Here is a 27,967-nt window from a genome sequence, read left to right on the forward strand (position 1 = left end):
GCGTCCAACTTCGGCTCAGGTCATGACCTCACGGTTTGTAGGTTCGAGCCCTGCATCGGGCTCTTTGCTGACAGGTCAGAATCTAAACATTCTGTGTCTCCCTCTCTCTCTCTGCCCCTCCCCTGCTTGCACTCTGTCTCTCTCTCTCTCAAAAATAAATAAACGTTAAAAAAAATTATAAATGCAGAGTAGTGGACCTCCTTTAAGAACGTGCTTCTGAGAAGGAGAGAGGGAGGAGGAGGAACAGGAGGTGGGACGGGAGGGGGAGGCAAAGGCAGCTGCTTGATAAAGTAGGCCACATGCACTCCGATGACCTGATTTTTCCCTCCATAGCCAAACACAACTTAGAAGAGGAGGAGCTGACTTACGTTCTTAGACTCCCAGCTCTATACTGTGGGGCCTCAGGGTTTTGTGTTTTGTTTTTTTTGTGGGTTTTTTTTTTTTGTCTGTAAAATGATTATATGAAAACCTATCTTAGGAGCTGTTGTGATGACTGATGAGTCAGTATATGTAACATGTCTGGCTCTGTGCCCAGGTCGTCATAGGAACTGAACACGTGTGAATCCCCGTTTTATCCCTTCAACCATGTCTAGAGTGGGTTGCTACTGTTATGTCTGCACGGTGAAGAAGAAATGGGGTGTGAGACACAACAGCTTTGTATTGTTATCCGGTGCCTGGCACATAGCAGTGGCTCTTAATAAGTAGTTGACAAATCAGTGAATGAACAAATGAACGTTCTGCCCAGATCTACCCTCCCCACGCTGGGTCCTGGGAAGACTCTTCACGGCCTCCTGTCTTTCACTGAAGGATCTTAATTCTCTATCCCAGCATATTCATTATTTATTGCTGTGTAAGAAATTCCCGCAAACTTAGTGGGCTAAAACTGTACACATTGGTTATCTCAGAGTTTCTGGGCATAGACTAGCTGGGTCTGCTGCTCGGGGACTCACTGGTTGTCCCTGAGAAGCTGGTGGGCTGCATTCTTATCTGGAGGCTTGACTGGGGCTGGCCTCAGAGCCTGGGAATATGCTGTTGCCCACCCTGGAGATCTCACAGACTCTTTCAGGTTGCGGGCAGGATTTGTCTCCTTAAATGGAGGACTTAGATCCTCTTTTTCTGGTTGGCTTTCAAAAAGAGCCCTTCTCAGCTCCTGGAGGCTGCCCACAGTTCCTTGCCAAGCGTCCGTCTCCCTGTAGGGCAGCTTCCTTCGGGGAAGTCTGCATGAAAGACTCTCTCTCAATCCACTCTACTCAGAGCCACGTGCATGTGTACATGTGTGATCACCTTTGCCATATAACGTAACTGTCAAAGGAGGGACTCCACCTCCGTTAGAAGCAAGTCCCAGGTCCCCCCCCCCCCCCGCCACACTCACTGGGAGAAGGTGGGGATTGTACAAGGTGTGATTCATCGGGGGTCACCTTAGGGTATTTGTACCACACCTATGCTCTCAGAGTCCTGTTATCTGTTGGGCAAGAAGCAAATGTATATTTTCCACACATATACACTATTTGCATTTGTCCCAGAACGTTCAGGAAATAATTCCTTATCCCCAGATCATTGTGATGGCAACAGGTATCCTGGCATGTTTGCTGCTGGTTTCCTTTGAAGCAATGGAAGAGGTTGCCTTACATCTACAAGCCTTTACACTCTTCAGATTCACTACTCAGGTGGCCATTCACTTGTCCACATCGATTCAGCCATTTATCGGCATCCACAGGGTACGGCAAAGGTGATGGACTGTCAGCCCTTGATAACGTGACATTATGTGGCCCTTAATGGCATATATTTTTTGAGCATCTGCTGTCTGTCTAGCACTCTCCACAGAGATCATGCCACTAGTCTCTGCCTTGGTAACCAGTTTATTCACTTTCCTGGAGTAAGAGCATATTTCTTTGCTTTGAGTCAAGGTATGTCATCAATGGCAAGTCACACAAAACCACTGGTGACTTAAAGAAGTAAGAGATTTCTTTTATTCGGCTACCAAGAGGCCCAGGGCTAGGCAGTCCAGGGCTGGTGCAGCTGTTCCTCCAGCATCTAACTTTTGTCCTCATGGTCACAAAACTGTTGCTGCATCTCCAGGCATTGCATCCACATCTCACACAAGAAGAGGCAGGCAGAGCAAAGAGACTTGTTTTGTGGCAGTTTTTTTATTCCAGAAAGGTCACCCTCCCCAAGGACTTCCACGTGCATCATATTGGCCAGAACTTAATCACATGACTAGCAGTAACTCCAAGAAGACTAGAGAAATAAATTTGGAGGCACACTGCCAGCAAGAACAAAATCAAGGTTCTGTTAGTGGAAAGATGAGGAAGGTATTTGGGGTAGGTCACCAGCTGGGCTCCTGTGGGGTCTTAGGCCAAATCGTGGTCTCTCAAAGCTGATGGTTTTGCAGTGACAGCAGCTGATTCTGGGTCTTTATCAACAGGCGTGGTTTATTTGCCAGAAAGGCATTGTCTAAGCAACAAGAAGCTGCCTTAAAATGGAACTAATGACTCTTCTTCCCTGAGAGGCCTGCTGTCCAGAGCTCGGGTAGAAGGGCAAGCTGTCTTCAAGGCAAGCCTCGATGAGATGAGATGAGATGTCATCTTGCAAACAGTGTTTTAGGGTAGAGGTCTCTTTTCCTTCTGTTTTTAAAAGCGTGCACCGGGGCGCCTGGGTGGCTCAGTCAGTTGAGCATCCGACTGCGGCTCAGGTCACGAGCTTGCCGTTCGTGAGTTCGAGCCCCATGTCGGGCTCTGTGCTGACCGCTAGGAGCCTGGAGCCTGCTTCGGATTCTGTGTCTCCCTCTCTCTCTGCCCCTCCCCTGCTTGTGCTCTGTCTCTCTCTCTCTCTCTCTCAAAACTAAAATTAAAAAAATAAGTAAATAGAAGCGTGCACAAATGTAGACAGGATAACGTACAGGCCCTGAACCTATCTGCCCCCCTCAGATCCGTGACCCTTCTGCTTCTCTTCTCTGTGTTGCAGGGGGCTGAGCCCCCAATGGGTTCATTGTGATAGTACAGTGGGCATGACTGAGAGGGTGCACCAGCAGGAGACTGGAGGGTGGTGGAAAGGAGAAGCAGGGTTTTCCTCTCTCTTTCTACCTCTGAGAGTGTCCCCACAGCGGGTAAGGCTCCCCCGGGGCTCCAGTGCCCTCTCCCCACTACCCCACTAAAGGCAGGCTGTTGTTTCTACTTTGCTAAGTGACCCCACTCTTTTGTGTGTGTGTGTGCTAAGTGGCTCTGGTGATTGCCCCTCCAACGCAGGCTGGCGGTGGCTGACACTAATCTCCGGGTTGTCAGCTGGGCTCCCCAGCCTCCCATCTCCTGTGGAACCAATAGTCCGCCTCAAGCCTCTGTGCTTTACACGCTCAGGTGCTGTTTGCCTCCTGGTTAGAGCACAGCTTATAGAAGCTATACGGTAAACTACCAACACCCATCACTTACATTTCACAATGGTTACTATTCTGCCATACTTACCTCATCTATTTTTATTTTTCTGGGGGGGAAGAAAACCTCCCAGACATCTTGATGTTGCTGAAAGATCTCAGTATGTGTTTCAAAAAAAAAATTGGGGGCATAACAAGCATATTGAAGTTGTTCCCACCTGTGTGCACACATTAACATACCTAACAAAATGAGCAAAAGTTCCTTATGGTCATCTAACACCCAATTCATATTCAAATTTTCCCAGTTGTTCCAAAGATGTCTGTTTTACAGTTGGTTTGTTCGAATTAGGATTTAAACAAGCTCCACATGTGGCATTTGGTAGGCATGTTTCCCAGGGGTCTTCTTTTTTTCTGAGTGTCTCATTTTTTATTTATTTATTTAATTTTTGATGTGTATTTATTCTTGAGGGAGAGAGAGAGAGAGATACAGAGCATGAGTGGGGGAGGGACAGAGAGAGAGGGAGACACAGGATCCAAAGCAGGCTTCAGGCTCTGAGCTGTCAGCACAGAGCCCGAGGCGGGGCTCGAACTCACGGACCGCAAGACCATGACCTGAGCCGAAGTCGGACGCTTAACAGACTGAGCCACCCGGGCGCCCCTCTGAGTGCCTTGTCATCTTGAACAGTCCTCACACAAAGTGTCTCATATGAGTGTGCATGATCGCTCACAGTGCACACACGCACACACACACACTCATGCCACGGCTGCACTGAGTCCCTCCCAGCTGGCTTGTGCCCACTTTCACAGAGCCCCCTACACAAACTGCTTCTTCAGCGTTGGTCCACGCCTCTTCTCTTCCAGGCACAGACCCTCTCTTCCCTCCTCTGGACCACCCCAGACTCGGAGTCACTATGACTCAGCTTGGTACTTAACTCTTCTTAATGGTTTCTACGTTTGTTTGTTTAGTTTCCCTAACAGCGTGTAAAGCCACATGGAGGCAATACCTAAGCTCTTAATGACTTTCAACTACACAGGGATCTTAGAGGTCACCTCATCTGAGTCTTGGTTTTTCTTTTTTTTATAGCTTTACAAGTTGCATAAGTAGCATGTCACCACCCATTTCACAGATGAGGAAACTGAGGCCCAGGGAAGCTAAATAACTTATGCGAGGACATACAGCAACTTAGCAGACAGGCATCCACTGGTGGTGGATTTTCCACTGGCCCATACACCTTGCCTTTCCATTTTCCTATGGTATCTAACACTGTGTATAAAACACAGAAATTGCCGGGCACCTGGGTGGCTCAGTCAGTTAAGTGCCCGACTTCGGCTCAGGTCATGATCTCGAGGTTTGTGGGTTTAAGCCCCATGCCGGGCTCTGTGCAGAGGGCTAGGAGCCTGGAGCCTGCTTCGGATTCTGTGTCTCCCTCTCACTCTTCCCCTCCCCTGCTCATGCTCTGTCTCTCTCTCACAAATTAAATAAACATTAAAAGAAAAACAACAACATAGAAAATGCTCGCTAAATGGCTGTTGCCTAACATCTATCACAGCTCTGGATCTGATTTTTAACTACTTGAGGTGAGTGTAGTTGTGGCCATTTAGAAATGGCCATTTTTGAAAGCAAATGGTCGGCTAAAAATCCCACCCCATACCGCAATCCCTTTGAATTTTCAGGGAGTGTTTGATCCACTGGGTGCTGGTAATTGGTAATTAATGGCTAATAGAGTCAGCCAGCTAATCTTAGGGAAAGCGGTCCCCAAAAGAAAATGTCAAAATACACTATACCTGTAAACTCATGGAGAGAGAGGCAGATTGGTGATTGTTGGGGGGGAGGGGGCAGGTGGTGAGAACAAGGAATGGGGAGTAGCTAGTGGGCATGGGGCTTTATTTTGGGGTGGTGAAAATGTTTGGAAACCAGATCAATACGGTGGTTGCACAATGTGGTGAGTGTACTGGTCACTTGTAAAATGGTCAATGTTACGTTATGTGAATATCACCGCAATAAAACTAAATATACTACACTTAGCAGGATTAAACGTCACAACTCGGCCCTGCCAGCCCCAGCCACCCCTGAGCCTTCCCACCACCTCAGACCGTGTAAATGGAAGACAGGGTTCAAGTCGCAGGCAGCACCGTGCTGGGGAATGTTTCGGCTCTCCCCTCATTAATCAAGGGAGGCACTGTGAGAGAATTACCCTTTGAGACTGGGGCTGCCCACGAGAAGCATATTCTTGGGTGCGAGAGAGGCTTTGGGACAAGATGGAGAGGCCACAGTGGCTTGTGTGCCCAAGTGGGGCCCATGAGTTTTGTGGGGCAGTGGGTTCCTTGGGCTGTCCCACCAGCACTTCCCCCTAAGAAAGCCAACCCCAGGCAAAGGGACTCGGCTGTCAGCGAGCTGAGGAGAGGCAGAAGGAGGGGCCCACAGTTATTCCTCTTGAGAGATGGGTTTTGGACACCCGCCATCCTGAAAACAGCAATAGAGAACCCACAAAACCCACAAAAGAAGAGGTTGCACTTGGCGCCCAGTGAAGCGAAAAGACTCTTATCCTTGCCCCCACCCCTTCTCCAAGTCCTCAAGGCAGGGGACTGAGGAGGGGTATGAAGGGCAGCCCCCCACTCCCAACCCCTGCACTCCCAGGCTCCTGGCGACAGACAGGCTGGTCCTGGGAGAAGGGCAGGCAGCGAGGATTACATCAGATTCACTATTTAAGATTTTAAAAAGGAACTAGACTGGAACTAGACTGGAACTAGACTGGACAGGAGGATATTTTTAATACCTGAAAGCAACCAAAAAGCTACGAATATGAGATCAAGCCCAAGATTTTACCAAGGATTATGAAAGGAGGTTTGATAGAAACTTTTAAAAGATTTGGAGAAAAAAATAAAACCATTTCATGTTTCTGCCCCCATGGAGTTCAAACTGTGAAGTACGTGGCTTCATCCGAGTCCCTGTTTTCTCATCTGTAAGGTGAGGATAATAATACGCCCTCGTGCTGGGAGGTTGCAAATGTTCAATGGAGTAATATTCATAAAGCGCCTGGCACACAGACAGTCAATAAAATGTGGAACGAAACAGCAGCTTTCGGAAAGCAAGCGGCTCTTCTGGGCAGAAACACGCATATCCTGGGGATATTGATGCTCCTGAACAAGCCTTAGATTTTCTCATCCCCTGGGATTTGAAATATGGATAGGCTTTTTTTTTTTTTTTTTTCCTGTGGGCAGCCTCCTGCACTAATTGAAAAGCTGCACAGAGGAAAAGACCGTGTGAGGACACAGAGGAAAGGAGGCCATCTGCAAGCCAGGGAGGGGCCTCAGGAGACACCAATGCTGTTGACACTTTGATCTTGGACTTCCAGCTTCCAGAACTACCAGAAGATAAATTTCTGTTGTGTAAGCCACCGATCTGTGATATTTTGTTATGGTCGCCCAAGCTGACCAACAGAGTCATAGACTCGTTTGTCCAACGGGATGCAGACAACAGTGACAGAGTGACAGCCACCAGCCAAGCCCTTAAGAGGCATCACACACTTTTGCTCATGCTCTTGTGCTCCTGACATTCGCCATAAGAAGAACTGGCCCTGGATACCCACCGGCCCAAGGAGAAGAGAAATGTGCAGCACCCATCAACCCGACCAGCAGTTATCAGCCCTGAGTTCAGAGCCCAGAGTCCACACCTGGGTCCAGCCTGGTCCAGACACCTTACAGCCAACCACAGGTCCATCAGAAAGAAGTGTACCCTTGCAGGGCACCTGGGGGGCTCAGTCGGTTAAGCGCCCGACTCTTGGTTTTGGCTCAGGTCATGATCTCACGGTTTCATGAGTTTGAGCCCCGCGTCAGGCTCTGTGCCGACAGCGTGGAGCCTACTTGGGATTCTTTCTCTCTCTCCCTCTCTTTCTCTGTCCCTCCCCCACTCACATGCTCTCTCTCTCTCAAAACAAATAAATAAACTTAAGAAAAAAATAAGAAGTACATGCTGCTCTACACAACTCAGGTCTAATGAAGAAGCTAACAAAGAAACTCCCTTGTGGATCAGCTGTGAGAATAAAGTGCATAATATATGAAAAGCCCGTGCAAAGGTAAGACATTAATATTATTTTGTAGCAAAGAGATCAAGCCTCACGCAGTCAAACCGGGGAGGTCACCAGTGGCATCCTTTGTACGGTGGCTACAGAATGAGTGTTCACTGAGAAGGAGGATGACAGTGAGGAATCTGGATTATCAATGATGTTTAAAACCAATAGTGCTCTTATTCTGAGTTATGTGATGGGCCAACGGTCATCAAAGTGCAGTCACAGTTTGTGCTCCAGGTGTGGCTTAGGTCCTAGAACAAGCTGGTTCCCCTGCTACTCACTTGACATCCCCTGACGATTTTATTTCCATGCCTTTCCCCTTCCCTCAACCTGCTTCCCAATTTTGGCACTGAAGAATATTATATCTCATTTAATTTTTTTTAACGTTTATTTATTTTTGAGACAGAGAGAGACAGAGCATGAACGGGGGAGGGGCAGAGAGAGAGGGAGACACAGAATCAGAAGCAGGCTCTAGGCTCTGAGCTGTCAGCCCAGAGCCCGATGCGGGGCTCGAACTCACGGACCGCGAGATCGTGACCTGAGTTGAAGTCGGACGCTCAACCGACTGAGCCACCCAGGCGCCCCTCATTTAATTTTTTAAATCCTCACCACTCTACTGCGAGATGGATATATTCGCCCTCATTTTACAGATGAGGGATCTGAGGATCAGAGAACTAATTTGCTAACATGCAGTTGAGTTGGATTTGGGAACCAGATTTATTGGACTCCCAAATGTGTATGGCATGCTCTCTCTCTCTCTCAAAAATAGATAAACGTTAAAAAAAGACCATGATGAACAGATACTACTGGAATCAGCAAGAAAGCAAGAGGTAGTTAATTGGATATGTGCCTAGAATGTAGGTACGCAAATCTCGTAAGGATATGTGTAATAAGTTAACATTTATATAAAGTCTAAAAGCACACACATATATGACCAAAGCATGAAGATTTTCCTAGAAATACCAGACACCAAATTGAAGATAGAGATTTTTTCTGGGGGGGAAATTTGGAAAGAAAAAAAAAAAGAAGTTCCTAGACATAAAGGTAGCATTTCATTTCATAAGCCAGATGGCTCATTATATTATCCCCCATATATTTTTGTAGGGTTTAAATATTTTATTCAAAAAATGCACACTGATCCATCAAGAAGCCCACCCTCCTTCCACGCTGGGGCAGGCCTGCCACCAGATGGTTTCTTTCTTTCTTTCTTTCTTTCTTTCTTTTTTTTAATTTTTCTTTTTTTGAGAGATAGAGCAAGTGGGGGAGGGGCAGAGAAACGGAGGGAGAGAATCCCAAGCGGGCTCCGTGCTGTGAGCACAGAGCTCAATGTGGGGCTCGATCCCACAAACCGTGAGATCATGACCTGAGCCGAGATCAAGAGCCGGACGCTTAACCGACTGAGCCACCCAGGCGCCCCCAGACCGTTTCTATTTTCTGTGAACCGGCTTCTCTCTTAGCCTGGAGGCATGACTGAGTCTGGTGCTTTTGTGAACATCAGGTAGCTGAGGATGTTTGAGCCCAAGGTATGGTGGGGGCCAGGCTGCGGGATGTGCCGACCAGATAGATCATGGAGGGTGTTGGGTGCCATACTGGAGAACTTGAGCTTCATGCGGAGAGGGGAGTACTTGGGATGGACCAGAGCTCAGCAACGGGAGACAGGTGACTTTGGAAGCACACAAGAGACAGCGAGAGGGGGTCTGCAGAGGCAAGCGGGGTTGGCAAGGGACACGGGGGCAAATCCAGCCCTGACGCTGGTCTGCTGTAGGACAGTAGTCAGTTCCAGCTGGAGGTGGAGTTTCCCTGGGTAAAAATGGAAGCAGCCAGCGACTGCTATTTATAAAAATAACTACAAAGACTCGACAACCCGGAGAGAACGCTGAAAAAGTAAATTGAGGGCTGTTGGGAAAATGCTCAGTGCTTCTCATCTTCAAAGCATTGCTGAGCCATGAGGTCACACATCCTCCTTCCAGAGCCCTGACAGAAATACAGGGAAGAAGGAAGGTAGGGACAAAGTGTGGGTGATTTCCCCAAAGGAGCAAAACTGGCATCTGAGTGTTTTGTCACGGGACGCCACTTGAATGTTGACTTCTTCAATCTGCTTCTCCACCCTGTTCCTCAGACCCAGCCTGCTTAGGGGCTCGGACATGCAGCGGCAAAGGTTGGGGCAGCCAGGGGACAGGCAGAGCTGAGCAAACCGTGCCAACAGCTGGGTGGGTCACTGCAAGCTGCTAAGATTCAGGTCCAGGTGATAAAGGCAAACCCAGGCTGCTGGTCAAGGGTCGTGCTGGGCGAGGGTCCAGGTAGGGCCCTGGCTGAGGCCCCAGGGATTTAACTGCGAGGTGGGCACAGGCAAGAGCCAAGGTGCCAGCTTCGGGCAGGAGGAAAGTTTGAACCCAGAGAAGGTAATAGGGAGTGAATGCGGGCAGAGAGAAGATAGGAGTGTGTACCTCCCGACATTTGAATGAGAGCTAACCTGCGCCGGGAGGCCAGGAGCCAGTCCCCTTTCCCTCCATTGTTGTAAATTCTACAAGCCTAAAGTGTGGAGTTTTCACTCTTCCATGGAAGAGGAAACCAAGAGTGAGGGTCTCACACGGTGGCAGTGATAGGATTTGAACCCAGACCCCTTTACACTAATCCCCTTGCTCCAGGCAAACTCCCAGTCACTCTTCCAATTTCTGTTCAAGTGCCCCTCCTCCGGCAGCCTTCCTGGACTTACCCCAGAGCGAAAGAGCAGCGCAGAGCTAACTCCTTTGAGACGGCCCATCGAGCTGAGTTCAAAGGGCTCGTTGCTTGTCATCTCGGCCTGGACTGCACACCCTCGAGGGGTAGACTCTTGGCTTCCTCCTTGCTGTCTCCCACCCCTGGCGGCACCAGCTTCGCCTGCTCCCCTGTGACTTAGGCTTGCCCTAGGTCTTCTGTGGGGTGGCCTCTAACTGGCAAAGCCTTGGGGCGCCTGGGTGGCTCAGTAGGTTAAGCGTCCGACTTTGGCTCAGGTGACGATGTCATGGTTGGTGGGTTTGAACCCCGCATTGGGCTCTCTGCTGAAAGCTCAGAGCCTGGAACCCCCTTCGGATTCTGTGTTTCCCTCTCTCTCTCTGCCCCTCCTCCACTCGCGCTCTCTCTCTGTCTGTCAAAACTAAATAAATGTCAAAAAGAAAAAATTAACTGGCAAAGACTTTCCCTGTGTCTTAGGTCAGATTCCCAAGAGGGAGAAACTTGCAAGCAGGTCAAAAGCCACAGCCCAGGGCCAAAGGGGTAGGGTGACCCTACTGGACTAGGAGGCACTATCCCTGTGGGCAGCACAAGCCCCTGATGATCCAGAACAAAGACAGTAGGGACTGAGCATCTCAGTCTCAGTGCCGGGGACTCATCCACGAACAAAACAGATCGTGGTGCATACGTTGCTATGGGAAGACAGACCACACATAAACAGACCTGTAAGGTGATTTCCAAGACTGGTCTATTCTGTGAAGGTAGTAAAAGGGGAAGGTGCTGGGGCTGCCTGTGGAGTCATTTTAGCCAAGGTGGGCAGAGAACGAGATTAGCATGTCCCGGGGGGAACTTCCATACTCAGAATGATGCTTCTGGGGGGCCACTCCAACCTGCTGAATATCCGAGTCCCGCACAGATCAGAGATGGTGACAACAGTCTCTGCTCCATGAAGAAACATACCCAGACCAAAAGCATTGCTTCAGTTTCATGGTTCAGCATATTTTCTCCAGCCTCCATGGGGAAAGATTATTTCATTGCCTTCAACAGAAGGCGTATTTGTATGTGTACATATGCTTGAGAGAAATTTACTGAAAAGATGTGGGTACGAGACCAGCTGGCAACACTTTCCAAGCCAGGATTCTCTTTCTGCAATCTGCCCAAGAGTTCTTGTTTGCAACGCTCGAAACCTAGCTGGGGAAGAATGCGGTGTAAGGAATACACGGGGGCAAATTCACACCTACCCTGGAGGCCCCGCTTCCCCCAAAAGGAAGGGAGGCTCTGCCCTTGAAGGGAGGCAATAAAGACTTTTCAGGGAAACGTAAGGGTCTTGGACCGTTCTGTCTGGTCCAGAGCATAGATTTCACATGCGGAAGTGGGAGAGGGAAACGAGGGAAATGCAGTTATCCAGGGGTGTCTCCTACAGCTTCCTTTTAAAAGGCCTTTTTCTAGGGTCTTAACTGTGCCTGCTCAGTGGATAGAATTCCTACCACTTTCTCAAAGTGATTCTTTCCCCAGACTTTAAAATTGCACTGATCTTCCAGTATGTCAGGTACGGCAGTGCTTAAGAGAATGGAGGTGGTCGGGGCACCCGGCTGGCTCAGTCTGCAGAGCCTGCAAATCCCAATCTCAGAGTCGTAAATTCAAGCCCCACGTTGGGCATGGAGCCTACTTGAAAAAAAAGAGAAAGAGACATGGGGCTCCTGGGTGGCTCAGTGGGTTAAGCGTCTGACTTCGGCTCAGGTCATGATCTCATGGTTCGTGGGTTCAATCCCTGAATCAGGCTTGCTGCCCTCAGCACGGAGTCTGCTTGGGATTCTCTGTCTCCCTCTCTCTCTGCCCCTCCCACCCCCCCAAAAATAAACATTTCGAAAAAGAGAGAGAGAATGGAGGTGGTGAAAAAATTGCAAATTGCAAAAATGTAAAATCACCGAGAGGCCATCAGAATATTTACCGATCCCTCCCCCCACCCCATGCTACCTTTCTTTTCCTCCTTCCTTACTGCATGTTTCTCTTTATGGCTAGTATGAGGAGCTCTTAAAAAAAAAGCACCCTGGGCAAAAAGCGTGCCCAGGGACAAGATAAACTGGGACCCCGGGCCAGAGAAAGAAGGATAAAGATAATGATGTGGGCAGAATAGTGACAACATGCCCGCATCCTAACACCCAGAACCGTGAGCACATTAGGTTGCCTAGCAAAGGGGAAGTAAGGTCACAATCAGTTGACCTTAACATAGGGGGATTATGCAGGAGGAACCACTGGAATCCCAGTAGTCCTTGCAAGTGGAGAAGGGAGGCCAGGGTGTAGCAATGAAGGAAGGACTCTACCCATCCTTGCTGGTTTTGAAGATGGAGAGAGGCTCTATCAGCCAGAACAAAACGGGGCCTAGGGAAGTTGGAAAAGGCAAGAAATGGGTTCTCCCTTCATGGTATCTAGAATACACCCTGCTCTTCACCCGGTGAGACCCGTATGGGGCTTCCAACCTGCAGAACTGGACGATAACAAATTTGTGTTGTTTAAGCTGCCGAGTTTTTGTTACAGTGGCAGTAGGAAATTAACACACAGGGACGTAAAGCAAAAAATTGAAAACAAGACCCAGAGGAGGCATGAAACAGTGAGCTGGAGAACAAGAAGGCACTTCCGGGGCCCGCAAGACACAGGACAAGGTGAATAGGGCTCTTTATGGGACACCATGGATCTCAGGGCGAGGAGGCATAACTCGGCTCCCCTTGCTGGCCAGTCTCGTATTCAAGACTGTCTACCCAATGTGTGCAGCCCAGTGCAAAGTGAAAAATACGGGGCCTTTTGTTTAAATTTATGAAGGGTTTTGAGACAAAGACAGGGCTCTTCTGAACCTGGAACCCTTGTGACTCTACAGATCACATGCCCATCAAGACCCTGCTGCTCATAATTGGGGGAGGGGGGGTGGGAGCACTCTGTCACCTCCCTGAAGTAGTTCTGAGTTATTCAGGAGCATTTACTTGAGCCCGAACTGGTGATATTCCTTTTGTCTGGAACCTCTCTCAGTTCCCCCATTGCTGACCTTTGCCCCTGACCTGAGATTTTAAAAAGGACGGTGTGCCTGATACATATTACTAGAAGCCTCTTTTTGTGCTCCTGCCTGGTTGGCTGGCTAAATCTCAGTATTTCCTTCTGCTGTTGCTAGGGACCCTTCAGCACCAGCAAGGGACGGGGGGGTGTCCCACACGAGTCTGAGAGAGCACAAATTGTAAGCAAGAGTCATAAGCAGAATTTTTATCTCAAATCAGAGCAGAAGGACTAAACTGTACAGTCCTTACAATGCCCGTGTTTCTGGAGTTTAGAATCCCAGTTTATGTTCCTTCTGGCAAAACATATATTTCTGCAGAACCAACATCCCTTGCAAAATATAGTTCCTGTAATCAGTTAGGTGGATGGAGATTTAAAAAAAAAAAGGTTTTTTTGAATGTGTATTTATTTTTGTAGGATAGAGCGACAGAGTGTGAGCAGGGGAGGAGCAGAGAGAAAGGGAGACACAGAATCCAAAGCAGGCTCCAGGCTCTGAGCTGTCAGCACAGAGCTCAATGCGGGGCTTAAACTCACAAACCGTGAGATCATGACCTGAGGCGAGTGGAAGTCAGACACTTAACTGACTGAGCCACCCAGGCACCCCAGGTGAATGTAGATTTTAAGTTGTTACCTCCAGCCTCCCATTCATGTGGGTGAGGGATTTTAGCCACATGTGGCACCACACTCCCCACCTCCGTGGACTCCCCCCATCCCCCTCCCTGCCCCCACTGGCCCTGAGATGAGCAATCTAACCAGGGACCAGGGCTTTGTTCCCCATCTGCTGGCCTCAGGTGAGGTGGAGTCAACAGGACAGGTCACCTAGGGCCTTTGGCTTCCATGTTTTTCATGGAGGCTAAGGTTTTCTTACCAATTCCCCAAAGTCTCTGGAGAATTTTTTGCTATTATCAAAGGAATGGGGGGCACATTTCAAAGGAATTGCTCTCTCACTCCCCACTTTCATGCCGTCCTTGCCACAAGGACAAGTCAGCATCCAAGATGTCTTGGGCCTTTGTTTGCTGTCTGAGCCCCACAAAGGGTACAGGAAAACAGATTGTGAAGGGGAAAGGAAGGTGCTACAGACTGAATGTATCCCCCCAAAATCCACATGCTGACACCTAATCCCCAGTATGATGGTATTAAATGGGGTGGGGGGGGGGGCTTTGAGAGTGATTACGTCATGAGGGTAGAGCCCTCAGGCATGGGATTAGTGCCCTTATAAAAGGGACCCCGTAGAGCTACTTTGCCCCTTCCGTCACGTGAGGACACAAGGAGAAGACCGCCATTTGTGACTCAGGAAGCAGGCTTTCATTAGACACAAAATCTGCCAGTGCCTTGATCTTGGACTTCGAGCCTCCAGAACTGTCAGGAATAGATGTCAGTTGTTTAAATCATCCAGTCTGAACTATTTTTGTTCTAGCAGCCCGAATGGACTAAGACAGAAAGGAAGTGAAGAATAGGTAAAGATGGAGGGACAAACAGTAAGAAAAATTGCCACTGACTAGGGTACGGTAAGGACCACTTTGTGAGCCTTGTGGAGAGTCAAAAAGGGGCCAGACACAGCTCACTGCTGTGAAGCGTTCATCGTTCAGCCTGAGAGTCAGTGCGCCTGTCAGACAGAAAGCCACTGCTGTTTGTTTTCTGCCCAAACCCACTCTCCCCCACCTTCTTCACTGCTAGCAAAGCTCTGGAAATTCCTGCAAAAGCAGTTTTTTTTGTTTTGTTTTGTTTTGTTTTATTGTCAAATTGGCTAACGTACAGTGTGTAAAGTGTGCTCTTGGTTTTGGGGGTAGATTCCCGTGGTTCATTGCTTGCATACAACACCCAGTGCTCACCCCAACAAGTGCCCTCCTCAATGCCCATCACCCATTTTCCCCTCTTCCCTGCCCACCCCCCCCAACCACCCTCAGTTTGTCCTCTGTATCTAAGAGTCTCTTATGGATTGCCTCCCTCCCTCTCTGTTTCTATTTTTTCCCCTTCCCTTCCCCCATGGTCTTCTTTAAGTTAAGTTTCTCAAGATCCACATGAGTGAAAACATATGATATCTGTCTTTCTCTGACTGACTTATTTCATTCAGCATAATACCTTCCAGTTCCATCCACATTGCTGCAAAATGGCAGGATTTCATTCTTTCTCACTGCCAAGTAGTATTCCACTGTGTATATAAACCACAATTTTTTTTATCCATTCATCAGTTGATGGACATTTAGGCTCTTTCCATAATTTGGCTATTGTTGAAAGTGCTGCTGTAAACATTGGGGTACACATGCCCCTATGCATCAGCACTCCTGTATCCCTTGGGTAAATTCCTAGCAGTGCTATTGCTGGTCATAGGGTAGTTCTGTTTTTAATTTCTTGGGGAACCTCCACACTATTTTCCAGAGCAGCTGCACCAGTTTGCATTCCCACCAACAGTGCAAGAGGGTTCCCATTTCTCCACATCCTCGCCAGCATCTGTTGTTTCCTGAGTTGTTCATTTTAGCCACTGTGACCGGCGTGAGGAGGTATCTCAGGGTGGCTTTGATTTGTATTTCCCTGATGATGAGTGACGTTGAGCATCTTTTCATGTGTCTATTAGCCATCTGGATGTCTTCTTTGGAAAAGTGTCTATTCATGTCTTCTACCCATTTTTTCACTGGATTATTTGTCTTTCGGGTGTTAAGTTTGATAAGTTCTTGATAGATTTTGGATACTAACCCTTTATCCAATATGCCATTTGCAAATATCTTTTCCCATTCTGTCAGTTGCTTTTTGGTTCTGTTGATTGTTTCCTTTGCAGTGCAGAAGCTTCTTATCTTGATGAGGTCCCAAGAGTTCATTTTTGCTTTTAATGCCCTTGCCTTTGGAGGTGTATCGAGCATGAAATTGCTGCGGCTGAGGTCAAAGAGGTTGTTGCCTGTTTTCTCCTCTAGGGTTTTGATGGTTTCCTGTCTCACATTTAGGTCTTTCATCCATTTTGAGTTTATTTTTGTGAATGGTGTAAGAAAGTGGTCTAGTTTCATTCTTCTACATGTTTCTGTCCAGTTCTCCCAGCACCATTTGCTAAAGAGACTATCTTTTTTCTATTGGATACTCTTTCCTGCTTTGTCAAAGATTAATTGGCCATACATTTGTGGGTCCAATTCTGGGTTCTGTTTTCTATTCCGTTGGTTTTTCTGTCTGTTTTTATGCCAATACCATGCTGTCTTGATGATTACAGCTTTGTAGTAGAGGCTAAAGTCTGGGGTTGTGATGCCTCCTGCTTTGGTTTTCTTCTTGAATATTACTTTGGCTATTCGGGGTCTTTTGTGGTTCCATACAAATCTTAGGATTGCTTGTTCTAACTTTGAGAAGAATGTTGGTGCAATTTGTATTGGGATTGCAGTGAATGTGTAGATTGCTTTGGATAATATTGACATATTAACAATGTAAAATCAGTTTTAAAATTGACACATAATATTGTGTCTCCCAATTTTATTTTATTTTAAATTTTTTAGTGTTTATGTATTTTTGAGATGGGGAAGGAACAGAGAGAGAGAGGGACAGAGGATCTGAAACGGGCTCTGTGCTGACAGCAGAGTAGGGCTTGAACTTACACACTGTGAGATCATGACCTGAGTCAAAGTTGGATGCTCAACCGAGAGCACGAGCAGGGGATGGGCAGGGAGAGAGGGAGACACAGAATCTGAAGCAGGCTCCAGACTTCAAGAATCAGCAAGGCTGTGATCCACATGCAGAAAAATGCACAAACCATACCACACAGCTTGATGGTGAGCACACTCATGTGACCCCTCCCACCCGATGATAATAACAAAGGTGACACTTCTCCCGACTTCTAACACCATAGGCTAGTGAGGCTTGTTCTTGAACTTTATATAGCATGTGTTATAGACTGAATGTTTGTGTCTCCTTCAAATTAACAAGTTGAAACTCTAACCCCCAGTGTGGCTGTATTTGGAGATGGAGTCTCTATGGAAGTAATTAAGGCTAACCGAGGTCATAAGGGTGGGGACCTGGTCCCATAGGATTAGTGTCCTTGTAAGAAGAGACTCGAAAGATTCCGCTCTTTACCCCTCCAGCAGCACACTTAGGAAAGACCATGTGATGACATAGAGAGAAGGTGGTTGTCGAAAAGCTAGAAAGAGAGGCTCCCTGAGAAACCAAATCGGCCAGAAGCTGATATTGGCCTTCCAGCCTCCAGAGCTGTGAGAGAATGAACTTCTGTCGTTTAAGTTTAGTCAGCCTGTGGTGTCTTGTTATGGTGGCCTGAGCTAACTAACAGAGCATGTATTCCCTGAGGTCAAACCCTGAGCTTGATCAAGCATCCAACCCCCACAAGGCCATGTGCTCAGGGACACTCTCCCCAGGTCCAGACCACGATTGCTCTAAGCTGCACACAGCCCTTCCATAGCCCTGTTAGTGACTGGTTTGTTTGTTTGTTTGTTTATTGGTAAAGTATATTTTCTTTATTTAAACAATTTTTTTAACATTTTTGTTTCATTTTTGAGAGGCAGAGAGAGACAGATCACAAGCAGGCAGAGAGAGAGAGGGAGACATAGAATCCAAAGCAGGCTTCAGGCTCCAAGCTGTCAGCACAGAGCCTGACGTGGGGGCTTGAACCCATGAACAGCAAGATCATGACTTGAGCCAAAGTCAGATGCTCATCTGACTGAGCCACCCCGGTACCCCATGTAAAGTACATTTTTATTACTGCTTTTTTGTCCACAGGTTTTGCCTTTTCTACATTTAATCTAGTCTGTTTTATTTATTTATTTATTTATTTATAATCAAAATATGTGTATTTTTTCAGGAATAGAATTTAGTGATTCATCACTTACATATGACACCCAGTGCTCATCCCAACCAGTGTCCTCCTTAATGCCCTTCACCCCTTTAGCCCTTCCCCCACCCAACACCCCCCAACCACCCTCAGTTTGTTCTCTATATTTAAGAGTCTCTTATGGTTTGTCTCCCTCCCTGTTTTTATATTATTTTTGCTTCCCTTCCCTTATGTTCATCTTTTTGTATCTTAAATTCCACATATGAGTGACATCATATGGTATTTGCCTTTCTCTGACTGACTTATTTCACTTACCATAATACCCTCTAGTTCCATCCACGTTGTTGCAAATGGCAAAATTTCATTCTTTTTGATGACTGAGTAATATTCCTGTGTGTGTGTGTGTGTGTGTGTGTGTACACACACGCACACACACACACACACACACATATATATATATATACCACATCTTCTTTATCCATTCATCAGTCGGTGGACATTTGGGCTCTTTCCATATTTTGGCTATTGTCGATAGTGTTGCTATGAAACATTGGGGAGCATGTGTCTCTTCGAATCAGCATTTTTGTATCTTTTGGATAAATATCTAGCCATGCAATTGCTCAGTCATAAGGTAGTTCTATTGTTAATTTTTTGAGGAAACTCCATGCCATTTTCCAGAGTGACTGCACCAGTTTGCATTCCCATAGTGACTGGTTTAGATGTGAGCATGTGGGACAATTCTGGCCAATAAGGAAAGTCTGCTGGAGGCTTCTGGGAAAATCTTTCTTTTTATGAAAAAGATGCACAGACAAAAACATTCCTTTGTTTCTGTTTGATGTTGTTGTTCTTGGAATTAGAGCAGTCCCTTTATAACAATGAAGGGAAATATCTGAGGTATAAAGTCAACACTCTGAGGACAGAATAGTGAAAATAGGGCTGGAACACGGGTGAGGTAAGTGAAACATTTACCTGAGGTGCAAAATTTAATTTAAAGGGGTGTCAAAAATTTCAGTAATCAAGGAATGCCTGGGTGGCTCAGTCAGTTAAGCGTCCAACTTCGGCTCAGGTCATGATCTCCCAGTTAGTGAGTTTGGGCCCCACATCAGGCTCTGTGCTGACAGCTCAGAGCCTGGAGCCTGCTTCAGATTCTGTGTCTTCCTCTGTCTCTGCCCCTCCCCCACTTGCACTCAGCCTCTCTCTCTCTCTCTCTCTCAAAAATAAATAAACATTTTAAAAATCTCAGTAGTCAAGATACATAATATTTAATGCAATATTTTGAAAATGAGTATTAATGCAAAAAATCCACAATGAACAAAATATCAAAATGTTAAATAGACAGGAAAGTAACAATACCATCCTACGCGACAGTGAAGCGTGAGGCAAAAGGAAAAATCAGTAACGCTGATCCCGCTTTTATTCAAAAATTTTGAGGGGGTGTCTGCATGGCTCACTCAGTTGAGCATCCAACTCTTGACTTCCGCTCAGGTAATGATCCCAGGGTCGTGGTATTGAGCCCTGCATCAGGCTCTGAGCTGGGCATGGACACGGCTTGAGATTCTCCATCTCTCTCCCTCTGCCCCTCCCCAGCTTGCACGTGTGCTATAAATAAATAAATAAATAAATAAATTTTTTGATATTTTGTTCATCCTGAGTGTGTGTATTAATTTTCCTTTTTAAAAATATTGCATTAAATACTATTTGTTTTTATTATTGAATTTTTTGCACCCCCTTCAATTTTACTCCCAGGGCAAGTACCGTGCTCATTTCACCTAATACCAGCCCCAAGTTAAAATGAAAATTCTGGGGGCACCTGGCTAACTCATTCAGAAGAGCATGTGACTCTTGATCTCAGGGTCCTGAGTCCAAGCCTCACATTGGGTGTAGAGATTACTTAAATATATAAATAAGGGGCTCCTGGGTGGCTCAGTCAGTTAGCATCCGACTCTCAGGTCATCTGACCTATAGGCTCAGGTCATATATCAGGTTGGTGAGTTTGAGCCCTGCATCTACAGTGCGGAGCCTGCTTGGAGTTCTCTGTCTCCCTCTCTCTATTCCCCTCCCCCCACTGGCTCTCTCTCACTATCTCTCAAAATAAGTAAATAAACGTTACAAAATAAATAAATAAGTAAACTTAGGGGTGCCAGGGTGGCTCAGTCAGTTGGGCATCCTACACCTGATTTCATCTCAGGTCATGATCCTGGGATCATGGGGTTGAGCCCTGCATCAGACTTCACACTGAGCTTGGAGCCTGCTTAAGATTCTCTCTCTCTCTCTGCCCCTCTCCCCCACTTGTGTGTACTCTTGCTCTCTCTCTCTGAAATAAAAATAAGTAAATAAGATAAGAATAAATAAACTTAAACTCTAAAAGTGTTTTACCTGCAGACTTTTCATTACGTGGAATAATAGAAGTTTTATTGTAAACATTATTTTTAGTTGGGTTTTCTGTTTACTGCGGCTCAAAGTGTCAAAACAAATACAAGATCCATTAGCTGCAAGTGACAGAAACAACGGATACTGACTAAAAGAGTGAGAAAGGCACTATCTCCTACATCATAGAGTCCAAATTACAGTGGACTCCAGATGCAGCACAACCAGGGGTCCAACTCTGTGTCTCTCCTGTTCTTCAACAAGAACTTTCCTCCCAGAGGTTTGTCTGAAGGTCGGTGTTGTATAACAAAGAATGTATCTGGTCTTTGTCCTAGGTTCCTGGCACAGGCTTTCTCAGACCCTTGTGATTTCCCGGGTGATGGGTTTGCCTTTGTTTTTCATAAGCCCCTTGGGTCACACCTGAATTTACACAAACGTGGTGGCCCAAGATGGAGGTTGGTCACCAGAAAGTCCACCCACATGATTAGACAATTCCCGTGTTAAGCCAGCCCCACCTCCAGGGAGGGGATGGGAGTTGGAGAATGAGTTCAATCACATGACCATTGTTTAATCAATCTTGCCTACGGAATGAAACCCCAGTAAAAACTCTGGATGCTGAAGTTCAAGTTCAAAGCAACTTCCTGGTTGGTGAACACATTGATGTGCAGGGAACGACGCTCTGATTCCACGGGGAGAGGGAACAGGTTCTCCGTGTTCAGGACCCTCCCAAGACCTCGCCCCATGTTCCTGATTTTTATACTTAATATAATAAAACTATAGTCATAAGGATACTGCTTTCCTGGCTTCTACGAATCATTCTAGCAAATTATTAAAACTGAGCGGTGTCATGGGAACCCCCAGATCTGTAGCCAGTTGGTCAGAAGCAAAAGTGGTTGGGATCCCACTTGCAGCTGGCATCTGAGGTAGGGAAAGTCTTTTTGAGAACTGTGCCTTTTAACTTGTGGGGCCCACACTGACTCCAGGTGAGATCTGTATTTCTATCTGGAGAACTGTATTACAGTACACGAGTTGATGTCACAACAGTTGGTATCAGAATAGTCAGCTTCCCCCAGGGTCACAAAAAGTCTGCCAATAGAAACATACCTACTAGTTTATTTCTAGCAAGGAGGGAAACACTTATTCCCCAAACATGGAATAGATCATCTTTCCCTCAATCTTATTGTGCCCACTTACATCACACTAGACCCGGGTCACCGGGAGAATGTCACAGATTGATTGGTTTAAGCCCAACTTCTTAAAGCGATCACTGGACAGCGTACGAGTTTACTGTGATTAGTTTAAAGTAATTGATCTTCCCATCCTGCCACCAAGAATTGAAAATGGGGCAGGACACCTGGTTGGCTCAGTAGGGGAGCACACGACCCTTAATCTCGGGGCTATAGGTTCGAGTCCCAGGTTGGTTGTAGAGATCACTTGAAAAAAAATCTCTAGGGGCACGTGGGTGGTTTACTCAGTTAAGCATCTGACTCTTGATTTTGGCTCAGGTTATGATCTCACGGTTCATGAGTTTGAGCCCCACATTGGGCTCTGTGCTGGCAGTGCAGAACCTGCCTGGGATTCTCTCTCTCTCTCTCTCTCTGCCCCTCCCCCACTTGTGCGCAGGCGTGCACTCTCTCTTGCTCTCTCTCAAAATAAAAAAAATAAATTTTAAAAATCTTCAAAAAAAAATCTCTAAGGAAAAAAAAAAGGAATTGAAAAGGGGGTCATCATCCCTCAGTCCGCATGAGCTATTTTTTCAGGAGTGGTAAATAATTAAACAAAGTTGAGGCTCTGTTAGGAAAAAGAAGGTGCGCTGAATAATGGATGTCAGGAAGACCGCCAACAGAATAGCATCATATAAAAAAAGAGAATAGCCTTTGATTTGAATCGCAACTTCAATATCCACTGGTTGTGGGAACTGACTTCGAGAACCTGTGTTCTTATCTGTAAAAGGAAATATAATGTCTACCTGAATGAGTGTTTGTAACATGAGTTTACATTAAACAACAATGCATGGCGTGTAACATATTGTGGTGCCTAATGAAATGCATAGTGCCTGACACGTAGTAGATGTGTAATTACATGCCCAGTACCTGGCGTGCACAATATCTTTCCTTCATCCAGCCTCCTTTAGACGCCGAGCTCCTGGGGGCTGCGTGCAACCTTTCATCTTTGATGACCTTGACGAGTGCCTGGCACACGATGGGCACTTAAATAGATGTTGGCTAAATGAAAGGACAAGAACATTCCTCTGCAAAACTGGGACCTTTCTCTCTCCTAACATGAAGAATTCTGCAACTAACTATGGAGCCCATTTTTGCTTTGACACAGGAAATTTTAGCTAGCTAAATTTGAACTGCAGAGTCCACACATCTTAGCTCCTCTTTAACCGGATCTTGATCTTCCTATCTCTATTTCCCTCGGACCTGAATTTCCACCTCCCTGTGTTTCTTTTCCCAGGAGCATTTTGTTGTTAAGTATCCTTGCCAGAAGCCATTTTCATTGAAAGTGATAAGACAAAAACAAACAAGTGGGCAAACAAAATCCTAGCATTAAAAAAAAAAAAAAAAAGCCACTGAAGACCCATCGAGGACTTTCTGCCATTATGAAGTGAATTATTTCCTAGGCTGGTCTGAGTAGCACCCAGACTTTATATCAGGCTTTGTTCCAAGGGGGTGGGAGTGCCAAAAGGGAATGCGGCCGCCCGAAAGCCGTCCAAGGAAAAAGGCTTCATTTAGAGGCGAGCTCACAGTACACAGTTGGCAATGCTAAACTGAGCGTTCTCCCAGCTTCCAGGGGGAAATGAAAGGCATTCCTCCTATAGCTTCCCTTTCAAGCTCTCACAGCTGGAAGGGCAAGAGAGCCAAGTTCGGCCCTTTTCAATGCAGGTTGTCACTCGGATGCCAGGATCTTCTGATCTATTAGCCAAACACTCAACGTGAGAAAAAGACCCATCATGCATCTTTTTGCTTATCCATCATTAAATGCTCCATTTAACACAAAAGAACCTGACTTTCCCTTTTTCTCTTCTGCCATAGCTTGAGGAGAACACCGCCCCTAAGAGATTTTTTAAAATTACAAAAGGGAAAAAAAGAAAGAAAGATGAAAGAAAGAAAGAAAGAGAGAAAGAAAAAGAAGCTTTGGAAGCAGATCCCTCATTTGTAATTCTGCACCTGAGGCTGTTTGTATTTCATGGAATCTGAGAACAGGAAGGGAACTCGGGAGTACTCTCATGGAAACCCCCCTGTTTCACAGACTGAGAAGCTGTTGCCTGGGGAGGTGAAGTGACTCACCCAAGATCACACAACTAGTTAAGGGCAAGGGCAGGACCAGACGACCATCTCCCGACTCCTAATTCAGTCTTTGCTCACTACATGATAGATGTTTTCATCAGACCATTTCTACAAATTCTTATAAGAGATTTAATAATTCAAACAGACGATGCCCTTGCAGAAGGACAAACTGGAGTAGCTTCTGTGTTATTTTAAACCAACAACCCAGATAGTAAAATTCAAGAGCTCAGCTTCTTTTTCTGGTCATACAGAATAAAATAGTTTACAGGCAGACATTCCCTAACTCACAAATAAGCTACGTTCTAATAGTGTGTTTGAGACTTGCTGTTTAGAGCGCAGGATGTGTGTTCTTCCCGGGAAATCACGTGAACCAGTGTGGGTAGAATCCCAGGCCGGGTCACAAAGGCCGACTTAACCAGTAAGTAACCACAGTGGAGTCGAAGCAACCCCTCATCATGTGATTTCCAAGCAAGACCACGTTCCAAGTTCCAAGGAGTGGCAGAAACACAGCCAAGTGCTCCATGGCCCCAGCGGGAAGATGTACCTCCCAGGTGGGCGTGGGGAGTCCCAATAGAACCATGAACCGGCCATGGGCTTTGCCTGAAGATCGAGTGGTTTCGAGTCACCGTTGCCAGTTTAGGAGTGGCCTAGTTCCTTAACGTCCCTGAGCGTCTGAAAAGTGAGGAGGATTATCATACCTCACAGGAAAGTTATAAGGACAAAAGAAGAGAATGCGTTAAAAGGACCTGTTAAAGCGTCTCGCGTGCATGACAAGCTATCGCTTATTACTGTTAGCTACTTGGGGGGAGTGGAAGGAAGGATGGGCTCTGGCAGTTTGAAGAACTGGGATCCTCTTTTGGGGAAGGCTGACTCTGGGGTGGAGGAAGGCTCCTGCCAGGGCCTGATGGACAGGAGACAGTGAAGGGACCCGGGTTCTTGGCCCCCAGCTGTAGTTCCATCCTGACTCGACAGGAGAGGCAGGCGCTGGGCGGGGCCCACAGCACTACTCCATGTAACCCTGTCATTGAAAGGGCTGGACTCAGCAGCATGCAATCATAAAGCAGACTTGCCCTCTGCAATCATCTTTACCCGTCCCCAGGGACCATCTCCGCAAACTCCCATCATACTTCTGGGCCCTTTCAAGTCTCATTTCAGTGACTAAAATATCCAAGCCAGTGTAACAATCCACCCCCAAACTGTGTTAGATTTTAAGCTCCTGCTCCTTCCTTCCGCAGGCTGAGGACTGCTTCAGGCTTAGAGGCAGCAGAGGGGAGAGGGGTGGGGGTCTGTGTGGTTGGCTTCTCTCTCCCAGCTCTGCCCCAACCCCCACGCTCCCCAGCTGGATTGCAGACGTCTGAGGTCAAACCCACAGGGAGAGAGGATGGAGGAAGGAGAGCAGAGCCCCGTGACCTGGCACAGGGTCCTCTGGTGTCCGATGCACAGCAGTTACCTCTGTCCAGGCCCCTGGCTCCAGAGTGGCTCTGTCCCAGTTTGCCCAGAACTGCGAGATTTTCCAGGAGGCAGGGCTTTCAATGCTAAAACTGGGGCAGGCCCAGGCAAACCGGGAGGAGCTGGTTACCTTACCCAGGCACGTCACACTACCCAGCTCCCTCCAAAGCAACCAATTTCTCGAGACTTTTCTGCCCGGAGTGACCAGTGGGAGAACTGGTAGGCCAACTGTAGTTCTCTTCACAGGTCCTGCTTACAGGGCTCACCTGGCTCTGAGACATAGATCCCTGGCATCTTCTAAAGACTTTTTTTTAAATGTTATTTATTTATTTATTTAGAGGGAAAGAGAGAGAGTAGGGGAGGGGCAGAGAGAGAGAGAATCCCAAGCAGGCTCCACACTGTCCAAGCAGAGCCCCGATGCAGGGCTCAGACTCACAAACCATGGGATCATGACCTGAGCTGACATCAAGAGTCAGATACTTAACCGACTGAGCCACCCAGGCGTCCCAGATTCCTGGCATCTTCTAGATGGTTCTCTTTGAGACCTCTGTCTAAGCTGAAACTTAGCTTATGAACTAGAGGAATTTCTAGTGCCATGGAACCCTCAACTCATCAGTTCCACTGGGCACTTAAGAACCTCTCAAAAATAAAAAAAAAAAAAAAGAACATCTCAGCAGGTATCCTCAAGAGAGAAACTAGAGCTTGGTGTAGGCCGTGGCCTGGGATCAAATTATAGCTCAACCATGGGGCGCCTGGGTGGCTCAGTGGTTAAGCATCTGACTTTGGCTCAGGTCATGACCTCACAGTTTGTGAGTTTGAGCTCTGTGTCAGGCTCTGTGCTCACAACTCAGGGCCTGGAGCTTGCTTTGGATTCCGTGTCTCCCTCTCTCTCTGCTCCTCCCCCTCTGACACTCTGTCTCTGTCTCTCTCTCTCAAAAATAAATAAACATTTAAAAAAATTTTTTTTAATGTTAGCTCAGCTTTTCACTACCCTGGACTGTGTTACCTTGAGCAGATTACTGGGCATCTCAGTATTCTGGGCCTCAGTTTCCTCCCATGTGAAATGGTACCTAATTCATAGAATTATCCAGAGGATTGTAAAAGTTAACTCATGCAACCGGTCTGGGTTCTGGTAAGGGCACAGTAAATGTTAGCTGCTATCAACATTACAATAGCAAGCCGGGATTGGGTAACAAAAACTTTAATAAGTTTTAAATCTGCTGCAGGCATGTTTTCTCAAGTTATCTTCTCAATTTTAAGGCAAATTAATGAGTCAGTGTTGCAAAGGCACCAGTGAAAGGTCAGACGCTCACACACTGCTGGTGGGAATATAAATTTATAGTCTCTCTGGAAGGTCATTTAGCAACAAGTTTTGAAATCCCTAAAAATGTTTTTGACCCAGCAATTCCACTTCTAGGAATTTATCCTGAGGAAATAATTAGATGTGCAGATTACTCATCACAATACCCTTAAAACAGAAAAGGATAGGAAATAATCTAAAGGTCTTACAATAGGGAATTGGTTAGATTTTGGTTCATACATACAATGGAACAACATGCAACCATTAAGAATGAAATAATAAATCTGTATTTATTGACATAGAAGGATGCTTGTGATATGTATGGTGTACGTATTTTTTTTAATGTTTATTTATTTTGAGAAAGAGAGAAAGAACACATGTATGCGTGTGTGAGCAGGAGAGGGGCAGAGAGAGAGAAAGAGAATCCTAAGCAGGTTCCATGCTCAGTGTGCAACCAGATGTGGGCCTCGATCTCACAACTCTGGGATCATGACCCGAGCTGAAATCAAGAGTCAGTTGCTCAAGCAACTGAGCCACCCACGTGCCCCTAGAGCATATACATTTTAAAATCATGTAGATTCCAGGATTTTTTCTGAGCATAGGGATTATTACCATCTAGTTGATGGAAAAATGTATAAATATACTTTTGTATCTTGCTTTTTTCTTTTTTGTTTAATGTTACCTAAAAACCATTTTTGCACCATCTATAAACGTTAGTAGTGATAATACCCATCAGCTTGACGTTTCATGATTTAAATGATGAATCATTTCTTGTTGGAGCACGTTATTCCAATAGTGCTAACATCTTCGTACATAATACTTTTTTTTTTCATTTTTGGGAGTATTTCCTTAAGGTTAACACCCCAAAATCAAAATCAAAGTAGCAGAGCAAAGTATAGGAAGGTGTGTGTGTGCGTGTGTGCACGCGCACGCTGCATATGAGGGGGATATAAATATTTTTAAGGCTTTCAGCACATACTGCTTTCCAACAAGGTTATACCCATACACAAGAAGAATCAGTCTGGAGTCCATGCTTATCCACTTAGTAGAGCTTGTCCACCCTCCTCTGCAAAGAGAGGAGCTCACACTGCGTATATAATGACTTTCCTAGGTTTATTGTCCTACACAAACAGATTATTTTGAGAGTATCCTTTCCTCTTATTATGATGAACACTGCTGGTTTCCTGTGAAACTGCACAAATTACCACAGATACAAGACGAACGACAAAAAAAAAGAGGGGCGCCTGGCTGGCTCCGTTGGTAAAGCATGAGACTCTTCATCTTTGGGTTGTGAGTTTGAGCCCCACACTGGATGTAGAGATTACTTAAAAGTAAAATCTGAGGTGCCTGGGTGGCTCAGTCAGTTTGGCCCCTGACTTCGGCTCAGGTCATGATCTCACAGCTTGTGAGTTCGAGCCCTGCATTGGGCTCTCTGCTGTCAGCACAGAGCCTATTTCAGATCTTCTGTCCACCCCCCCACCTGCCCCTCCCCAGCTCCTTCTCTCTCTTTCTTTCAAAATAAATAAACTTTAAAAAATAATAATAGTAAAATAGAATCTTTAAGAGGCACCTGGGTGGCTCAGTCAGTTAAATGTCTGACTCGATTTC

The 27,967-nt window shown here is 46.4% G+C and overlaps 1 long non-coding RNA gene across 1 annotated transcript; it reads right to left on the bottom strand.

Moving 5' to 3' along the window:
* Positions 1-10,875: 10,875 nt before the first annotated feature.
* On the bottom strand, positions 10,876-12,284 carry LOC125911941 (uncharacterized). The gene is made up of 2 exons (XR_007454520.1): positions 12,127-12,284; positions 10,876-11,340 (listed from the first exon to the last, which is right to left on the bottom strand). It is a non-coding gene; the product is annotated as an uncharacterized LOC125911941 (long non-coding RNA).
* Positions 12,285-27,967: the final 15,683 nt, after the last annotated feature.

Source organism: Panthera uncia (assembly GCF_023721935.1).
Source record: "Panthera uncia isolate 11264 chromosome C1 unlocalized genomic scaffold, Puncia_PCG_1.0 HiC_scaffold_3, whole genome shotgun sequence".
NCBI lineage: Eukaryota > Metazoa > Chordata > Mammalia > Carnivora > Felidae > Panthera > Panthera uncia.